This window comes from Ooceraea biroi, chromosome 2 (genome assembly GCF_003672135.1).
Source record: "Ooceraea biroi isolate clonal line C1 chromosome 2, Obir_v5.4, whole genome shotgun sequence".
NCBI lineage: Eukaryota > Metazoa > Arthropoda > Insecta > Hymenoptera > Formicidae > Ooceraea > Ooceraea biroi.
In genome coordinates this window covers 18,851,850-18,872,306 of record NC_039507.1, presented here as the reverse complement: position 1 = coordinate 18,872,306, position 20,457 = coordinate 18,851,850, and the positions used below count along the sequence as shown (strand labels likewise).

General features: G+C 41.5%; 1 protein-coding gene across 4 annotated transcripts in view; it reads right to left on the bottom strand.

The window, feature by feature from the left end:
• LOC105276339 (rap guanine nucleotide exchange factor 2) overlaps window positions 1–20,457 on the bottom strand; it is a 144,343-nt gene that overhangs the window by 55,606 nt on the left and 68,280 nt on the right. The window contains exon 1 of one of the 4 annotated variants that reach the window (XM_011333861.3): window positions 10,047–10,302. The exons of the other annotated variants lie outside the window; for them this stretch is intronic. The gene's annotated coding sequence lies outside the window, so the exon portion shown is untranslated. Of the gene's footprint in view, window positions 1–10,046; window positions 10,303–20,457 lie in introns of those variants that run through there. 4 annotated transcript variants of the gene reach the window in all.

The window sequence follows — 20,457 nt, the reverse complement described above, 5'->3', positions numbered from 1 at the left end:
CTCTGGAGTCTAACATCTATTCACACACGTATGCCTGAATACTATGTAACACGATGTTTGCTAATTATTGCATAGTGGTACTAATTAACGAGTTGGAACAAGTCACGCAGCATTAATTGATGGGAGAAATAGTTGTTTACGCGTTCCACGTCTCGGCCATAAATTGAACTTGCATTTTTTGTTTCCAAAGCTGATAATTTTATGAGATAATTTTTGCGCGAAAAATGATAAAACTGGAATCGATCAGTCGCGTCGGGTATAAAACTGGCTCGTCTCAAAAAGCAACTAAATGAACCTACTCTCGTTCGCGCGTTCAATTTGAAGAGTACTTCACGTTAAACTACGTATAGCAGTTACGAAAAAAAACGAAAAGAGTTGACGTTCGATAAAAGTCTCTCCCTCGAGCCTGAGCCGTAGAAAGCCCTGGAAACTGCTACTGCAGGACCAGACTTCCTGCGATGAAAGTGAGAGACGATTCAATGCGTATTCTCGGAGCGCCCGCACCTCGTTCTAATGAAATTACTAGTCGATCGCCGATTCCGTTTTAACGACGGTCCGCATTTGTATTGCAGGTTCTAAAAGCTTGCGCGACCGGAGATTGAAAATCTTAAAACGCGATCGATATCACCGCGAACTCGATTTGCGACTTATTCAGCCAAAAATATTCTCGCGTCTCTTAACAGAAATATTATATCACGAAAATGCAGCAGGACGTATTACTTATTATTTAATATCGTCGCGTGATATAAAGTTAACGGAATTCGTTAATACAATCCTATGTTAGTATAATCGCCAAATAGCGGTATTCAGTAAGAAAATATATAAAAGGTAAATTGTGTTACTAATTTAAAAATTCAGATCTCGTTTTGTACATTAATTATACATACGTTTCTTTAAATATACTTTTTTCGAAAAATTGTGAGTTTTCATTTTAAAAGTTTATGCTTCAAAAGTATCCAGAGCATATAAATAAATAACATAAAAATACGTAAGAGCATTTTTCCATCCAACTTGGCGATAAAGAGATGTTGCGAGAGAGACAAGCTTGAAGCTAGCCGATATTTCGGATTACAAGTTTCCTCAGGAAACGATCGAGCTGTGGATTATCTCAGAAGCGAATAAAAGATCCTCGTGTATCCGATTTACTGGAATTGCTCGCACACAACTTCGTTCTGGCAGATCTGGCATGGAGTGCTGTAAGCATTGATCGCTCCCGGTAATAGTAATCGTTTAATGCGATCCGATTACACTTTGAATCTCTGTTACCTTACGATAGATCCGTATTTTTCGTTTGAAATCGTGACAACGAGCTTTCGCAAAAAAATCGACCTTTCCATTCGAGTCTCGAATACAATTACATGTCCTTACCATCTCTTGATATAAAATAATGAATGCAAATTGCTATTTTCATTTTAATTTATTGTAACAAATTCAAGCCAAATGTGAGTTATTTGTTTGTTTATTATCAGAAATTCCATTGAGAAAAGGAGCGGATTTCATGTTAATAAATGCATCATTAAATTCAACTCTGAAATTCGTGCGCAACAATAGATAGGTCAGAAGGCATTCGTTACGGCAAAGGGGAAGGAAATATGACTAATGTTAGAAGCATCCTCGTTCCTCGAGATTCCGAGAGGGAGGATTAGCAGTCTTCTACCTGAGTCCCTTGCTCTTCCCGACTCCTACGTCCGGAATTACGGTTGAATTCCCGTGACAATCGGGTGAAATTAAAAGTCAAACTACTCCCCAATGCTAAGCGCATCGAGACAGCTGGTGTCCGTGAAAATCCGAGGCCGAGATGCGATACCGCACGACGAACAAAAGTTCGTCCGTCCAAAAACTAGATTCGATCACACCTCGAAATCCAGAATGTCTCGCAGCAATAAATACAGACGCTATATATCGCGACCGATTATATTAGGAGTGTGATCTAGTTTTGAGAGTTTTGCAACAAATGGCTGTAGTGTCAGTTTGTTCCAATAGCTGTTTCCGATAACTGTTGTTTCTTACAGTCTTGACATTATCCATGACATTTAGTAGCATTATAGCAATAGATGCAATAACAGTCCTGTTTATATCATCGTAAAAATGCAACTTCCGAAAGCTCTTTAGCATTTTCGACATGCGTTGCTTTTGCTTTTTAATCAAAACAAAACTGCGGCTGACGGTTATAGAATTCTTGTGGAAACTTATGGTGATTCTACCCCATCAATTAAGACGTGTGAATACTGGTTTAGACGCTTTAAAAGTGGTCATACTGATGTGAAGGACAAAGAACGCTCGGGACAACCAAGAAAGCTTGAAAATGCAGATTTGCAAGCATTATTGCACGAAAATCCAACACGATCCACTTCAGAACTTGCCAGAGCATTAAGTGTTGATCGTACAACAGTTACGAAACATTTACATGAAATGGGAAAAATTCAGAAAGAAGGGAAATGGGTTCGACATGAATTATCGGAAAGTGCCATTGCGAACCGGTTGAACATTTGCATTTCGATGATCGCCAGGCAAAAAAAGAAGAGTCTTTTGTCTCGGATTGTTACTGGGGATGAAAAGTGGATCTATTTTGATAATCGGAAACGCAGAAAATCATGGGTGGATCCAGGCGAACCATCAACATCCACTCCGAGACGCAATATTCACGGTTGAAAAGTAATGCTCTGTATTTGGTGGGATAGTGTACTATGAGCTGTTAAATCCGCATGAGACTGTCACGGCTGATCGTTATCGACACCAATTGTACCAGTTGAAGCAAGCATTGGACCAAAAACGACCACCAATTGCGAGTAAAGGACGGAAAGTGATTCTTCTTCGTGACAACGCTCGACCTGACGTTGCGTTATCAGTGAAAGAAACACTATTAGAGCTCGAATGGCAAGTCTTACCGCACCCCGCGTATTCTCCGGACATTGCTCCATGCGATTATTATTTGTTCCGGTCGATGCAACACGCTTTAGAGGATACACACTTTCATAATTTGGAAGAAGTGCGAAAGTTCGTCGACGAATGGATCAACTCAAAGAAGAGTGATTTTATCGTGGTGGAATCGATCTCTTGCCAGAAAGATGGGAAACAGTTATAGAAAACGAAGGAAAATATTTTGATTAAGGTATTCATTCATTATCATATTTAAATACATGCGTTTTTGAGCAAAAAAAAACCCTCAAAACTAAATCACACCCCTAATACATCTCAACGCAAACTTATTGCCCGAAAGCCATCACACGCGGCGTTTATCTCTTCTCGTCCAGCGTGCAGCATTCGCATTCGCACGCGACACGCGCGCGCGTGTGCGTGCATTTATCCGCGTCGCATCGCCGATTCGAGGCCTGGACGCGTGCAGTCCATCCTTAATCAACGGATGGACTGAAACCAAACAGGTCGAACCAGTGGGTGTGTCATTCTCGTGCACTGCATCAGAGCCGTGCGTGCGAGCCTGCATTTTGTGCGTGCACGTGTACGTGTTCGCGCGCGCGCGCACCCACACACAGTCAGTGTGAATGCTGCTCAGCCACTATTTAGAGCAATCTGAAGGCCATAAATCGCCGGCCGAGGTATACCGCTCGGATACATGCGGGCGGTATCTGTCGCAAGGCGATGGAAAAATGTCGAGCCGTTCTCTCGCTGTCGAGCGAACGCGTCGTCATCGCGCCGCTGTCGATGCTCGCGTTACACTCAGCGTATCGATGTGACGGCCGCGATCGATTTCAGCGGCTCACGTTGCTTCCGAGTGACAGGCCCGAGAACGATCGGCGTGCAGGTCGCAAGGAAGACAGGCGTGCGGGGAAAAAATGTGAATTCAAAGTGCCATCGGTGAGATGCGCGGATCGCCCGACTGCGAATGCTGCGATGCAGAAGACGCGTCGCGTAACACGCGTCCTCGTTATCATCGCGGATCGGACGATAATCGGATTCAGCGTTAATAAGTCCTAATATCGCGCGAGCGAGAGGAGCGTGCGAGAAGACTCGTCGCTTGCCGTAACAAGCCCGGCCGCTGCGAAATAGTTCATCGCACGATGCCCGTATCGCGTTAAGCGACGCGGGCGCGCGAAACCAGCGGAAAGAACGCACACGTCACGCACCGACGCACAGTGGGGAATTTTCGCTGAAACGTGGCCATAAATCGAGGAATCATCAGATTTGCACAAAACTTGGTAGACTTATGTTTTCGAGGTTGCTGATCACGAATCCAATATGTAAATTTGCAAAAACAAAATGGCGGTCTTAATATAGTGTAGCGAACCATGAAATACTCATCAATATCGATATCAATGAATGTTTGGGGTTGCTGATTACGAATCAGATTCGAGAATGTCTGGAAAAATAATGTTAGACTTAATAATGGTGCAGGGTAGAGTTTATTTTTATAAGTTTAAAAAAAAATAAAAAAATACAAAATATTTTATACAAAAATTTCATGGTACAAATGTCTCTATTTAATGACATCAATAAAAATTTTTTTAAATAATTTTTTAAAACAATTTTTTCAAAAATTTATATAAACAATTTATGTAAACAATTATTTTTCAAAAATTTTATTAACTTCATTAAATACGGGCGTTTTTACCATGAAACTTTTGTATAAAACATTTTTTGATATTTCGAATACTTTTCGAGATATATCGAGAAAAGTAATAAGGTGGTTGTAATAACCTTATAACAAGAGTAGCAGATAGTAGCAGCTAATTATTGTGAATTTTAGTTGCTAATAGTATAGACTACAAGATGAAAAAGAAAAGAACGCGGGATCTAGCGGGATCTGCAACTAAAGTCTACACGAAGTAAATATTAATTTAGGAAAATATAAACTTTGTCGGACTATCGTTATGTGTCGTAAAACAAACACGACAAGCGTTATTTCAAAAATATAAATAAGAAAAATCTTCTACAATCCTCCAGGAAGAGCATCCATTTTGCAGAACTTGATTATCACTTTTATTTACAAAGTTATTAACACTCAAAGTTCAATGAAAATATTCACGCAATGCGTGAGAAACGTGTGTCGCCCATAAAGGCCTACTTTCAACTGACATACCTGCTCGACTTAAAATAGTAGGGGACTAAGGGCAACGGGATTCTATCCAAGGAACAGTCCTTTATCGATTCTCAAGGACAATAGACCCTAACTCGAAACTTCATTTTTCGATTTTTGACCAGCTTTTTGACAAAATTCCCCACTGTGCGACGACGGGATAACAACATTTATACGTCGCGTCGTGCGGTTTCACGGAGCGATCTCGCTCGGAACGCTGTGTAGCGCCACGTTCATCCCCGCGTTTGCAGGGATGCCGCAGGCCGCGACAGAGGACGGACGCAAATATTTACGGAGAGCATCGACGAATCGATGGCGTATATCCTTCATGCTCGAGCGCAGATCCTACCCCCTTCACGGGGCAGTGACCGGGATGCGAGGGGTGACAGGGGGACAGGGCGAGGGGGGGAGGAGGGAGGAGGTCGGAGCGAGATAGGTGCAAAAAATCGATGACGCAATCGTTCCAGCCCGCGTCAGCTACCGGCTAGCGGAATTTATCCGATAATGCGATGATACGGCTGGCGTGTCGCTAGTTAACCCTCTATAAACCACTTCCAAGTCACATGCTCCGCGTACACGTCTGCCCCCCAGCCTCCCCTCCTCCCTCCACCCCCTTTACCGGGGAATATTATACGCCGAGAGAAAGAAAGAACTAATCGTGAACGTGCGCGAGTGCCGATCAACCCCGAGTAACGTCAATTTGTTAATCAAACAAGTTGCATAAGCGACGCGATAAATGTCGACCGCGCGATTAAGACTATCTCGGTGTCGTTTCCTTCAAAGAAGATAAATAATTTTGCTAGTGAATGGGGTAATAAAAGACCGTTAATAAAAGAGCGTGTGTGATATGATATAATAAACAAGAGGATGCTTGTTTGCATAAAAGCACACGTCCGTCCTCAAAGGTAGCCTCGCAAAGATGACCTCCAACTTCAATGAGCGGCGTCCGCCGGACATTTCGCGGTCGGAGCTGCATTCTATTATCATCGTTCAGCAAGCTACTCCGTTGCTTCTTTACGAGACGTGCGAAAGCACGAGCTTACGTATTCATGGCGTTACAAATTCTCGCGCGTTCTCTAATAAATCGCGATCGAGATACGCGATTTATTCAAGTACACCGCCCGCGACGCCTCCGAACAGACGTAATGAAGGCACGCGCGGACCTGATTAAACATCCTACGCGGAATAGAGAAAAACGGAAAAGAGAAGGGCGTTGGTTGCATCTGTCTTATGTAAGACAGGAAGGTATACTAGGGCACATACACACGTACACAGAAACGCTCGAGATGGCTTCGAGAACTCGAGACACGTGTTCGTCCTTCGACAAGAAACGACGCACGTCCCCTCGTACCGCTCTTTCCACGATTAATTGGCAGAGCCAGCTTCTCAAGAGGGTCCAGTTGACTAACACGAGTCACGTGTCGCCCCGAAAACGCAGGCGACGCGACGCCGAGTCTTTTCCGTGAAAGAAAGGATGCTGCGAACGTGTCGCGAGAAAATCGATAGGAGACTACCCTACATCTCGCAGGTCGTTACTGTCGATACTGTAAGATCTGGAAAGATAGTCGAGACTGACAGGTCGCATGGAGGAACAGAATGAAATCAAGTTGATCACAACAGTAGGAGTATTGGCCGTACAGCCTAAGACCTAGGCGTGTGAACCAGGGATCCCGGAGAGTTCGAGTTCAAATCTAAGGCAGTCTCCTAGTTATTTTTCGTCTCTTACAATACTGTCATTACACCGCAATGAGGTAGGTCCATCTTAATTGGCGAAGTTTGCGGAAAATCCGTGACCTTCGCCATGACGTTTGCGATCAAATGTCCAATTTTCGACGACCGGTACCGGCCGAAAATGCCAACGGAATCATTATCGCGACGAGCGTAATTATTCTCTGACGATTCTCGCCGCCAGGCTGAGATTAATTATCGTGGCTCGACAGGCCGCATTGTTTCACTCTACTGTCCGCCGAGCGTGCCTACCGCCGCCACGTAGAAACGGTAACTCGCACTCGTTCGTAATAGCGTCGAAACGTCGGAGAGAAACGAGGAAGCGAGGCAACGGCGTGTAACAAAACGCGCATGTGAACGGCAACGCGCGCGCGGATCGAAGCACCGGAAAACGGACTCGCGCGAAAATTCACGTCGCGGGAAAGAAGACGCGAAACGCGTCGTTGTCGTTGACGTATAACTAATAATATATAATTGATAATTGATAATTGAGATGGACAGAGCGGGTTGCAGCCTGCAACTTGCAGGTGGAAAGAGCGAGCGCGATGCGAGACTTATTTATATATCGCGTGATTATTTATGTTCTATTTTGTTTCGTTACGTTGAAATTTTAAAATGTCTCCGTTGTATGTCTGTCCTCGCGAATTCATTGTCATTGAGAAAAGTAAATTTGCAAATAAAACGAGAGGCACGAGGCGTGGAAGTAAATTGCATTTCAAGCCCCTCGCTCTTCCTGCTTCCTGTACAATAATCTCTTACTTCTGCATTCTGAGATTTCCTGAGATTTCCGAGAAAAATCGTCAAGGCGATAAATCATAACGAATGCACGCGTATATTAATTTTTAATACAAAGCTTTGCGTTGCTGGAAAGTTCGTGCAGATTTTTTTAGCAAAATCCAAACGCAGAGCTTTGTATATTAATTCTTAATAATACAAAGTTTTAATAAAAGCCAAACGCAAAACTTTGTACTACCTCTTGATACAAAGTTTTTCCGTTAGAATTGTGCTAAAGAAAATTCGCACGGATTTTCCGATTAACCCAATATATCCGTGCTGCCAGTTCTAGCAAGAATGCATCTCGCGTCGGAGTAACGGCGAATAACACGTTACACTTATACGTGCAAACGAAGCATCAGCGCTTTCAACGAGATTGGTTCTAACGGAATCGTTCCCTCTTCGAGGGAAGAGATTCAATCCGCTTTCCCGTCATTGTCCCCCGCAAATCTGCCTGCTTTTCCTCCTGAGAAGATTTCGGGATCAAATTTCGGTATCGGAGACATAAATCCCGTTTATCATTCACGGCGCGACAGGCATGTTAGACGAAAGATAATTTGTCGTTTGCAATTTCCGCTCGCCGATGTTACGTATGTACGATGCGCATACGTAACGCCAATTAAAAGTACGTAACAAACGCACCGAAGCGGTCAGATTAAAAAGTCGGAAAACGACGAGCGCTGCATCGAAAGCGCGGGTCTCGTCGTCACGCGCAATCTCTCTATTGCTGAAATCATCGCAAAATCACAAATTCTTTTTTTTGTTCAACGGTATCAGCTGGGTCAAGGTTTCCCGATGTGTGCAATCGCATTTCGCGAAATGCGATTGCACTGTGATCCACGAAAAAATTTCAAAAAAATCGTTCCCTTTCTCTTTCTTTTTTTCTCACCCTCTTTCGCGGTGGAAACACGAAACTTTGGAAACCAGCATGTGAAAAGCAAATCTCGTAACGCGAGAAATCATGATTTCCGACAACTTTAATTAATTCATGCATCGAACGCGTGCAACTCGCTAAGCCGCGAAATCGGATTTACCGGAAACTGTGCGAAGTACTTTCGATCTTTCGTATTTGCATACGAAAGCTCGGTAAAATGTCAAAAGTTAAGCGTAATAATGTGTAGTCGTCGAAAGAAAATCAAATTAAAAAGCTTCTCTTTCGGCTCGCGAGTGGATGCCGAACGATTACGGCATTGATGGGATACAATCATCTTTGGTATTCTGGAAATTATATAAAATGCAATGGCGTAATGAACGCGCGCTGATGCGTTCTCTTTTGCGCGTATTACGCAATTCCCGTTGCAACGACCGTGTGCACACGGATACATTTACGTACACATGATTATTTTATCGCTCAACGCTGGTGTTGATGAGAGATAAAAGCTTTTGTATGCGTTAATATTCCAACAATAATGACCTATACATGTTGCCAAGATTGATGGGAATATAGTGAATGATATTTTCGAACTTATCGCAATGACCTTCCACATTCTCGTCTCACCCGTTTTCATTCTCCATTCATGAAAATGTTGATTTATAAAACTGCACTTTTCCGCGATGATTTTTCTCTCTAAAAGAGTTTCTCAATCTCCTTCCTCCAGCGTATATGTTTTTCTAAACCTATAATTGACTGCTTGATTATATTTGATATGAATATAGATGTTACTTTAATTTTAGCTGACAAATTTCAAACTCAACGACGAGACAGAATTTTTGAACACACACTATAAACAAGGTTTTGTACATCTCTCTCGAATTTCATCTATCGGACTCCCGGAGTAGAAAATAAATTATTATAATTTTATAAACAAAATTCTGAATTAAGGCCGATATTCATAGTCCGTTTTTATGTAATTTATATTAAGATTGTCTTAAATATGATCTACATTAATATTTATAAGGTAATTAAATAGCTATATTAGTATCTAAAAGGTATACTTAAGACTATCTCGTTATAAAAACGGACTATGAATACCGCCCTGAGATATGAATAGTTGCAATATAACGGCCACGAGAACAAATATAGAGAGTCGACAGCAAATGTTAACATTACATGTTAACACAACTATTGCATCTGAAATAAAGCTCCAGTTTTAAATAACGGAAATCGCTTTCGGAGCAACTCAACAGGGAAACAGATCATTGTTAAAATAGTTTACAGTTCCAACAATATACGTGACATAGCTCTCTGATGTTCTAACAAATCCGATGTTATAACATCATGTGCCGCGCCAGAACGTTATAAAACGCGACATTAAATCGCATTTCATTGGCTTCAGGGAAAATTCAGTCTTTCTAGTAAGCCAAAGTAAACGTCTCAACAGTACCCAGCTGGGAGCCACCGAAATCGCAGAACAATATTGATTGATAAAGACAGGAAAGTAAGTATAAACCGGGGAAGGGAGATTTCGTGCCGGCGAATTTTCCGGGAGACGCGACGAGCGCGTCTCGCGCAGATGGGATTAATAATGCGATCGATGGGGTCGGCTCGCGAATCTCGAACGCGAACAACCTGTCCCGGTGCTGTTCCTCCGCTGCAGCTGCGGCTGCAGCTGTCGCGCGTAAATCCACGATGCGCGATCGCACTCCTCGAGGGAAAACGAGGGAAAACTCGTGCTCGTCACCGCGCACTGCCGCGCACACCACACCGCACCTCGCGACTCGGACGACTGACGGAAACGCGACGACGGCGACGGAAGAACCGCCGATGCCCGCGCGACTCCTCGAGACGTCACGCACGCCGCGACGTCCGAAAGTGTACTGACGCTCCCGAGCAGCCGCTCACGCGCACCACGATGCAACGCACCGCCCCTCCGCCCCGACCATCCCTCCGCCACCGAGCACCGTCGTCGTTCACGCGCTCTGCTGGATGCTGCGGAAGATGAATTCGGAGATGCATCGACGCTTGCGGATCTCTGCGGGCCATCAATCCAGCCGATTGCCGTGCGGCGATATATATTCGACGTTCTCGGACGGTTTAATCGAATTATTCGACGCTAAAGAGCATCGAGGATATTCGACAGTTCGAGGTTTCTTGCGACATGTATCTATTAGGGGTGTGATTTAGTTTTGAGGGTTTTTTTGCTCAAAAACGCATGTATTTAAATATGATAATGAATGAATACCTTAATCAAAATATTTTCCTTCGTTTTCTATCACTTTTTCCCATCTTTCTGGCAAGAGATCGATTCCACCACGATAAAATCACTCTTCTCTTCAGTTGATCCATTCGTCGACGAATTTTCGCACTTCTTCCAAATTATCAAAGTGTGTATCCTCTAAAGCGTGTTGCATCCACCGGAACAAATAATAATCGCATGGAGCAATGTCCGGAGAATACGCGGGGTGCGGTAAGACTTGCCATTCGAGCTCTATAGTGTTTCTTTCACTGATAACGCAACGTCAGGTCGAGCGTTGTCACGAAGAAGAATCACTTTCCGTCCTTTACTCGCAATTGGTGGTCGTTTTTGGTCCAATGCTTGCTTCAACTTGTACGATTGGTGTCGATAACGATCAGCCGTGACAGTCTCATGCGGATTTAACAGCTCATAGTACACTATCCCACCAAATACAGAGCATTACTTTTCAACCGTGAATATTGCGTCTCGGAGTGGATGTTGATGGTTCGCCTGGATCCACCCATGATTTTCTGCGTTTCCGATTATCAAAATAGATCCACTTTTCATCCCCAGTAACAATCCGAGACAAAAGACTCTTCTTTTTTTGCCTGGCGATCATCGAAATGCAAATGTTCAACCGGTTCGCAATGGCACTTTCCGATAATTCATGTCGAACCCATTTCCCTTCTTTCTGAATTTTTCCCATTTCATGTAAATGTTTCGTAACTGTTGTACGATCAACGTTTAATGCTCTGGCAAGTTCTGAAGTGGATTTTGTTGGATTTTCGTGCATAATGCTTGCAAATCTGCATTTTCAAGCTTTCTTGGTTGTCCCGAGCGTTCTTTGTCCTTCACATCAGTATGACCACTTTTAAAGCGTCTAAACCAGTATTCACACGTCTTAATTGATGGGGCAGAATCACCATAAGTTTCCACAAGAATTCTATAACCGTCAGCGGCAGTTTTGTTTTGATTAAAAAACAAAAGCAACGCATGTCGAAAATGCTAAAGAGCTTTCGGAAGTTGCATTTTTACGATGATATTGGGTTGGCAAATAAGTTGGTTCGGTTTTTTAAGGTGGAATAAAATACAATTTTTTTTATACACAAAATAAATTTTAATCAATTATATATTGACCATTGTTATTGATGACTTCTTGCCATCTTTCCACCAACTTCATTATGCCGCGTTCGTAAAACATCTGAGGCTTATCGGCGAAAAACCAATCCAGGTGTCTTTTGACGTTCTCTTCATCCTTGAAGAAGTTTCCGTTCAAAGAGTTCTGCAACGACCGGAATAAATGATAATCGGAAGGGGCCAGGTCCGGTGAATACGCAGGATGAGGCAAAACATCCCAGCCAAGACTGAGTAATTTGTTCCGAGTTGTCAATGATGTGTGAGGTCTGGCGTTATCGTGGTGGAAGACAACACCTTTTCGATTTATCAATTCTGGACGTTTTTTGCGGAGTGCTTGGTCCAATTTTGTTAACTGCGAGCAGTATGTGGTTGAATCAATCGTTTTGCTTGACGGTAACAGCTCGTAGTAAATGACACCTTTGAAATCCCACCATACGGAGAGCATGATCTTCTTCGGATGCAATCCTGCCTTCCAGGTTGTTTGTGGTGGCTCGCTGCTGTGTCCCCATGATCTTTTCCGCGTTACATTCTCATAGACGACCCATTTTTCATCTCCTGTCACTAACCGCTTCAAAAATGGATCGTTTTCTTGACGTTTCCGCAGCAAATCGCAGATGGATATGCGAGTGGCCAAGTTGGCCTCGGTTAATTCATGCGGCACCCACACATTGAGCCGAGAAACGTATCCCAGTTGGCGCAAATTGTTTTCTACGCTTGTATGAGACATATTAAGTACTGTAGCAATCTCTCGCACCGATTGGGATGGATTTTTATCGATGATAGCTTTGACATTACCTGAATCAATCTTGATCGGGCGACCGGAGCGAGGCGCATCATTGACGTCAAAATCTCCAGAACGGAATTTGTCGAACCACTTTTGACATACGCGTTCTGTTAAGGCATCATCTCCATAAACACGGCATATCTTTTTATGAGCCTTTGCAGCTCGTTTGCTTCTCTTGAAATAATAGAGCAAAATATGACGATATGCACGTTATTTACTTCCAGTTTTACAGCTACGCAGCACACACAATATTGATGTTAGTCAAACCTAAATTTACAGAAAGGTTATGTGAAACATGTACTTTCAAAGGCACTCTGAAGTTGCGCGATAGTGTCGAGAAAAACAAGAGTGAATTGGAAAGAAGTTGCACCGAAGCAAAAACCGAACGAACTTATTTGCCAACCTAATATAAACACGACTGTTATTGCATCTATTGCTATAATGTTACTAAATGTCATGGATAATGTCAAGACTGTAAGAAACAACAGTTATCGGAAACAGCTATTGGAACAAACTGACACTACAGCCATCTGTTGCGAAACCCTCAAAACTAAATCACACTCCTAATATATCTCGGTGTGAGATAAGATATATTCAAATCTTGGGGTCTATCCGTTCGACGTACGGGGAGATATGTTTGCTCAAAGATATAATTTTTTTATACTAAATTTTATCACGCTTTTTATTAAAAAGGTGTAGAGTTCCTCCTCTGTGTACGCGACCGGATGTCGCAGTGAAATTTTGCGCGAACGTGCTCGGGTCTCACGCGCGTGTTCTTTGGGAGCGCTCTCCTCCACTTTCGTTAATTTCCTATTCCACATTAAGTATTGCGTTGGGTCGCTCGAGTGGATATTTTGATTCATGGTAACATAACGGGACGACGTAACAGTTTTTGCTCGACGCGGTGAGAGAGATAGTCCACGTGCTCGCACGGAAACGAGTACATTTCCTACGGCAAATTAAACTCCGAGGGTGACGGACAAGTCGACCGAGGGCGCAAGGGGTGCATAGGAAGACGAAGAAACGCGGACGCGTTTTCACCTCGCTCGCTCTGACGATCCCACAGCTCGCGTCAGGAAGAAAAAAGGACCTGCTTTTTTTCTTTTAATCATTTCATCTCTTCAACGAACGCGTGCGCAAGTCGCGGACTACCGCAAAGTGCCAATTAAAAAAGTGATTAAACGGACGTACAACAGCGAGAGACAGTCCTCCTTCCTCCGAGGTCGCTCCGACGCTCTGAATTTTCCCCTCACATGCGCGGAATTAATTTCGTTATTTCGCGGATATGATGGTAATCCTTCTATCGCATTCCATATTCGACGACAGGGATATCCGTCTGTCTTTGAGGTCTACAACGCCTCTCAAAAAATCGTGCCGTCGTTTTTCTCTCTTTATCTGCGTCAATCAACTTCAATTTCTTCCTAATCTAGATTTATATCACGTGTCGATTTGGTGTGGTCGCTATTTTACTTTCATCAAATTTTTACGTTTCTGAATAGTAGATTAATAATCTATTTTCTTTATTTGTATTAGTGTAGGTATATTTGGTCTTTGTCAGCGCTCTGATATTATTATTTAAACTTCGAATAAATTCTTGTTTTTTTGAAGAGTTGGCATCGGAGTTTGTAAAAATGTCATATGTGACTTAACGATAAACAACTTCGAAAAACAATAGTAAATGCGACGAGCAATGAAAAGCTATATATGCTTTTCGTATTTATTAAATTATTTCCCATTTTGGGCTGAAAAGGTTAAAAAACACACGTATTTACCCAATTTGGTGGCTTCGAATTGCCACCTGTTCCAATCGATGCAGTATTTTTTAACTGAATAGTACTTCTTGATGTGGCTGAGACATGAAAAAATATTTTTCGGAAATGAACTCGAAATTTACTCGAGAAATGGCAAAAAATCGTAAAAAACGAGGACAAATAGTTTGATAATTGAATTGTATTAAATATATTATACTTAAGAAACGAAAACATGCAAGAAATGACGAAAACTTTTGCACACACCTAATATAATATTTTAGTAGAATCTACATAACGAATCTACATAATCGAACGATGAAATGCTTTGAGAGGATTTGATAATATTGATTTTTGTATTATTATATAGATTTTTACATTAATTTGATTTAATTTTAATTATATTGAGATATTAAGATTTGTTCTGGCCTATTGTTTTACCGTTTCTTGTGTAAAAATATAGAAATTCATAACCTGTAAAGCAACAGATCGCGTTTTACTATTTGCATCTAATGAAAAACTTTGGCTTTGAAGCCCCGGGATTAGCATAAAAAGATCGATCGTGGTAAACCCAGCCTCTACTCCCATAATAGCCGCTTCTCTTCTACTTAAGCACAAAACGCTCGTTATTTCACTCCCATCGCGATTCGCTCATTAATGAAGCCTTAATTAGGTGAGTTCGCCTTTTTATCCAAACGATAGTTGCTTCCGGTTCCGCTTCCTTCAGCTTCTGTGCAAATGAGCTAACCGGGACCGCTTTACCGTCGTCACGCAACCGATCACTATTAGAATTTGGATTACTCAGTCTCGAATTGAGAAATAAATTTCATGACAATGTTGTTTCATAAAGAAACAAAGCAATTAAATTTGAAACAATTTAGAACAATAATTCATATAATTCAGGAATTTCTATAAATTAAACATTTTCAGATTTCCATTTACCAGCAATCTTTTTCGACTGACCCCATCATGAAAGAATATAATCGACTTCCCTCGAGACAACAATCGTGCGTGCGTCAAGCAATAATTACGTTGGCTACCACGTGTCTCCCATTAATTTCTGCGAATCCATTAACTCACGCAACATCCATTAAACAGAATAGCCAAAATGGCGATCGCCGTTCTTGTACGTAATTTCTGCGGATCAATGCCCACGAGATACGAATCGGAAATTAGTGTACAGCTTTGTTTTCATTTCCGTCCGCCACGCATATAATCCATTCGAATAATCTTTGCTTCAGAATGACGTCAATTTTCACGCTGGAAATTAAACTCCTAGAGTCACGCCAGCACAAAAAACACAAAAAACGCCGTTCTCACTTTCCTGACGAAATTATTGCGTCGCACTAAAGTATATCGAATGATATCCCAGTTATAAAATACGTACATTACGACATCGTGAAAGCTTAGCATCGTGAAACGTCGCAATGCGAAAACATAACTTCGCCGGCAGATCATCCTCGTAAATACGAAGGAAATCGCAGGTACCTATTCGTGACAGTAACCGTTCATTCTTGCGACATATAAATTTTATGTCGCCACTGTCTAAATTTTCTCAATATTTCACGCAATCGTTGTACTTCATAGCACAATTTACAGATATATGATACAATAGTTTGCCCGGGAATTTTCTCAACAATAAAAAAATATTTTAATCTGTGTACATGATATATATAAATATATTATCATATAAATATTATTATATAGATTTTTCTTGTATTTATTACGCATTTCATAAAATTATTAGTCTTGTAAATTAATAGCACGGTCCTGAGTAACGAAGTCATATCACGCGTTAATTTTGTTAAATAAAACGATCGATCAAATGGTGCTATTTATCTCTGCATCATTTCCACGCATCAGCAACAGTTGGCTCATTTTGCTTCCGTTTCAGTCATTAATTATAACTTGCAATGCTACAATTCCGCGTGCATATTTCAACATCACACAAAATGCAACGTGACAACGGTACTGAAGGATTTAGAACAATAACGCAATGACTTTCGGCCGCGTGAAAAATCGAGCTCGGCTGGAAACGAATTTTTCATCCGAGCGATATCCACTATCGAAGTTCAGCTATCGGGTCACATTACTCATGCCTTTACATATTCATCATACTAAGCTTGTAAAAACTTCTCATTCGAGATTTACGAGATAAAACTTCCAGGATAGCACGGACTATCGGAAAAAAATTACCGTATTGTTATCGCACTCACTCTCATAATCTCAGATCTAATCCGACATATAAAAGCGCGTTATTGATTCCGGACTCTTTTCACATTTTTTTCGAGGCTTCGACCTAATAACTTAAACTAAAAAATATTAAAAAATGATGAAATGGAAATATTTCGAAGATTGACACGTTTATTATTTTTTTTTATAACAAAAGTTCAATTTCTTCAGAGAAAGCATCGAATTAATTTGTACACTTAATACATTGATACAAAATCGATGTTTTTAGAAAATCCTACATGCAACAATCTTGTACATCCTCTCATGTTGGTTCTGCCTGTTTCTCGATCGTACTAACGTGGCGAAAATCGTGTCCCTTTCGTGTACCGAACGTGCTGTCCTTTCGTGTTTGAGCCTTCGTGAATCGTTTGCCAATCCGCTGCCCATGCATGTATCTATCGCCCCCTTCGACGACAGACTCTTGTCGGTATTGATATCTCCCTCTCGCAATGGGTCGTTCTGTGGACTATCGGATGGCGGAGGTGCCATATCGACCTGGCCGCTGTCTAGACTAGACCTTCATCAGAATATGCTTGGCGACCCGGCGCTGTTACGAGCGCGGGTACCGTTACGACGCTCGCTTTTTCGCCCTCGATCTGCGCTCAGCTCGATCCTGTCTCGATGAGAACAGCGAAATGAAACGGCAACTGGGACAGCGCGGCAAACTTGCAACTTGCATTTACGTCCAGAAATTCCGCATAAAAAGTAGTACATTTAAAAAAGAAACAACTTCGACGAAGCTTCGCTTGCACTGTGAGTTTTGAATCTGGCTGTGCTGTGCGTGAAACTAGCCGAGAACATTTTCCTACCCGCGAATGTAATTCCATGATATAATGAGCTGTGGCCCGTTGTATTTATTATTCTCTAACTGTACTCGTTTAAAAGATGTAATGTCAGACGTAACGTTTGCCTTGCGAAGCGCAACGATGGTTGCATCCAGTTTGCAGAGCAAACGCATAAAATACAGATGCTTGCAAAAGTTTGTAAGGTCACAAATAGATGGATTGTCTCAAAAAATGAGTCATTTTATCGACGAGGAATCAAATTATTGTCTGAAAAATGGCAAAAGGTTAGTGATAGCAGCCAATACTTTGATTAAAATATTACATGCCATCTCATTGTTGTAAATAAATAGCTTTAAGCCATTGAGGACGACGTACCTCATATGAGGCCCGGACTTAATCTTTCATACGTGGACTATTAATATTGTTCATAAATTAAATTTATATTTTCTTCTTTTTTTGAAAAAAAAACTCAGGTCCAGGAGTATAATGGCAAAAAAACCTAGTCTTCAACAGATTAATACATCATACGAATTTTTGCAAGCACCTAATTAATCCATAGATTCGCGTTTGTTTTGATCTAGAATAATGCAGACTAATGAGCAGCGACGCGTTAATACGTGAATTCTCTCACATTCGAGTAATGCTCTTGATCCAGGATAATTCCCGTTAACGAGCAAACGGCGCTGTCTCTCTGATTGAGCATACGCTGTTGCACCGATCTGATCTGATCGCATCTGATCTGGTTACGCAACCAAAATCGAAAGCTCCGCGTCGTCAGACCCAACCCAAATCGAAAGAAATCCCAAAAACGACACCACGCATTATTTCCTCACGAGCGGTCGGACGACTGCGTGAAATACGCCCGGTTATAAAATCGCCACGTAATTCGTTCTCTGCTCTCGATACACCGGACCTGTCGATAACACTATTGAGAAATAATCGCGTAAGCGTGGGCACGCACATACGCGATACGCAAAGGAAGAAAGAAATATAACTAAGTGCGATAATCGTGAATAGTCGCGGAATATTAATCGAACCGTGAAACGCGGAATTTTTTCTGAGCGTAGAAATCACGTAAGTAGCGAAATGTGGAGAAATAAACGTGAAAACGAGCAAGAAGCAACGCGAGGGAGGGAAAGCCCGAGTGAGCGTTGCGCGGCTGTCGTGGCAGTTATTAGGTCGAAGCCACTTCAGGAAAAATACCGACTGACGACGAGAAGCGGTAGGAGGATTTTCTAGGAGCACAGCCGGATATAACGAAGTATTACGACCTACACAAGCGGCATACAGAGTGTGTTTTTGTGCCGTATAGTTTCGATAAAATATCCCCAAATGCATCGCAAGCAAAACGTCACGTCACACACACAGGTATTAATAATTTCAGAAATTTTTGCACCGGAAACTTTAGAAGTTTCGCATTGGATAACGGATATATACTGTTATACACAAATGTTTATTTTTGACAAACTATATCAAATTACAAAAGCATTACGTACGCGTAAAGATATCTACATTTCCTTCCACAGTATCACAGTAATTATTATAACATCATTATAATATCTACATTTCCTTCCGTTGCGTCATAGTAATTATTATAATATCATGTAACTGCAAAAAAGGGAACTTTATGAATACATTTTTCTATTTTCCCATGCATTTGCATAATTTTATTCTAAGTCTAAAAAGCTTCTTGGAACATGAGACGTCTCTTTGCAACATCCATAATCTGGATAATGGGTAATGGATAATGAATGATGAAACTTGAAATGCATAACGATCCTGTTTAAATTGACCTGTACGAATGTACTCTGTGGAGGGTCGATTGCTGAGGGATGCAAATGGCAAACACGTGCCTGGTTCGTAATACAAAAACTCAGAAAACGAACCTTCCCGGAAAATCTCGCGGAGGAGTCAATGAAAAAACAGATCGCTTTAGTTTCGCGGATATTTTTCTTCGCATGCCATTACCGTACGCGACAGGAATGGAAAGACAAACACGATTCGCGATTCTCGCGGATATGGAATAAAGAAGAAGAACACTCTCGCCCGCTCTATAGGATGGAAGAAACGATCTCGTGAATATTTCGGGGTGAATATATTACAGGGATATATCAAGGCAAAAGTTGTGCGATTATAATGATAAGTGGCGTATTCAAGTACACTACTGTCAAAAAGTTTAAGACCAAAGTAACAAATAGAGATTAAGATAGAAATGACATGACATTTCTTCTGACTGTTTTTTCTTTGATAAATAACTATATGATCATATTTAATATTATAAAATTAAAGTAAGATAACATTGTCTTTTGGGGATGAAATTATATAATTAAATCTATTAATTTCTTTGGTCCTAAACTTTTTGACGGTAGTGTAGATAGGATAGCCGATTTAAGGGGGGACATACACCTAGAAGGGTAAAAAAAATCGATTTTTTTTCTATATATATTTTCAAAGTATGATATCTTAAGAATATTTTGTGCAGTTATAAATCGATCTGGCCAGTAATATAAAAGTTACACGTAAGTATATTCAAGTCCGTTCGAGCGCGCTAGGGTCATTTCGGTTTTCACAGGTGTAAAACGAAAGATCCCTCTGGTTAGGGTTCTTTCCCCTCCCTTTTCTATTTATTATATACCAATACCAAGCATCAGATCTGCTTGGAAAACACAAACAGTCGGTTCCACAGCAGTTCTTGTCCGGACGAGCAATCGAAATAATCGAATAGTACAGCAAAATAATACGACAGAAATGGATCGCAGGAAATGATCTAGAGATCTCCGAACATCTGAAAATATTCGAAAATCAAGAGCAAAGAAATCTCCACTGCCTAGGAATCGGCATTCAGATAGAACAGGAAGAGAAGAGCTATAGCACGTCTGCGCTAAGCAGTACGAGAGAGGAAAGAATACGTCGTCGCCAAGAACAGAGGGACTTTCTAGAAACATCTGCTTCGGCAGAGGGTTTACTATATAGTCCTGGAGTAGATGATTCAGTGTAAATATAAAATTTGTCATCTTTTCGTTGTGTAAACCTAACATAAAACTTTAAACGCGTTTTTCTCAAAACGAGGTTTTTAAAACGCGTGATCACTATATCTTGAAAATGGTTCGATCGATCG